We start from the raw sequence: 1,406 nt of genomic DNA on the forward strand, positions 1-1,406 counted from the left end.
GATCCAAAGTTTCATGAAGCACAGAGAGAAACAGCTGATTCCTTCAGAGCCATTCCATGCCTATGGGTCCCAATCTGGCTGACTTGCTGGACAAGAAGCAGTTCCATGCTGGGCAAATGATGGTAGCCAATGAGGGAATGTATCAGATTCCAAGTTCAGACCGCAGGATACATGAATGCTGACTCCTGACTCCGTGGTTTGGTCTCTTAGTTTTGCTATTAAGTCTTAAGCATTTGTATCACTTCTCCACCTCCTGCTACTTTGAAAGATTAGAAAGTGTGGAAATAGAGCACAGGTGGTTTTCTCATGATGCAACCTACCCACTAGCATGAGAGCCCTTCCACCTACACTTATGGGAGAAGACCCAGGGCGAAATGAACTCACAGAAATGGAAGGCTCCTAGGTTATTGCAGAATGTGATTTCACACAAAGCTCACTGGCTGGAAATGGGAATTAAGAGAAAACTGCCCTATAGGTTTATATTTTATAATCTTTGAATAAATTGTTACCAGCAACAATGAAATGAAACATGAAGTTAATTAGTGTAAAGTAAGAGGCTGATTATGTGATAACTTTCAGTGTTACAATATAATTCAGGTTTTCTTCTAGTTCTCTCCTGCCCCTCCTACTATATTGGCAATGGTGGCTAATCTTGAAAGTAAAACCTCACTCCAAAGGAATTAGAGTGGGGGAACATGGGAGAGAAATAGCATGTATGAAAATAGAGCCCCAGTGTAGACTGTAATTATTTCTATTTCAAATGGAATTTATTTTGATAAACTTTAAAATAATTTTTTTCAAGAGGAAAATTGCTTGAGTCAAGATGTGTAACCTCTACTGAGTTAGAGGGTAACAGCCACAGAGTTCCCCAGTTCGCTTGGTTGCTAAACAAAGACACATCGGGCAGGAGAGGTCAGAATTTAAAATGGTGATGGATGCAGGACGATTGATTTTTGCAACCAGTTATTTTACTGTTAGAGCCCAGCTGCTTAACCTCAGGCCTGGCCATGGAAACTTCCCGTAACTGGCCTTATGTTTCTTTCATGTTTGATACCTTTGGGGTTCGCACGTCCACACGACATGCGGTTTACGACAGCAGATACTTTGAGAAAACTGCCGGGCTCAGTCGGGCTGTTCCAAACTCTGCCTCACTTCGTCTAGAGTGGGTCATGTGATGAAGTCTCCATGGTAACTAATGGCCAGGCCCTTCCCCCCTGCAAGGGGATGCTAAAGGTGTTTGAGAACAAAGAGATCAGGTGACCTCCTGGCCTGGGAAGGAGACAAAGCCCAGAGAGGAGGGGCTGGAGGGGGGTTGGCAGTTTTGGAAGCTGGCTGGGAAATGGAGGGGAGCCCCATGGGGCCTGGCCTCCCAATGGGGCTGTGGCCTCCTGGGGCCCCAGATGGAC

The sequence above is a fragment of the Mauremys reevesii genome, unplaced genomic scaffold (genome assembly GCF_016161935.1).
Source record: "Mauremys reevesii isolate NIE-2019 unplaced genomic scaffold, ASM1616193v1 Contig141, whole genome shotgun sequence".
In the NCBI taxonomy this organism is placed as follows: domain Eukaryota; kingdom Metazoa; phylum Chordata; order Testudines; family Geoemydidae; genus Mauremys; species Mauremys reevesii.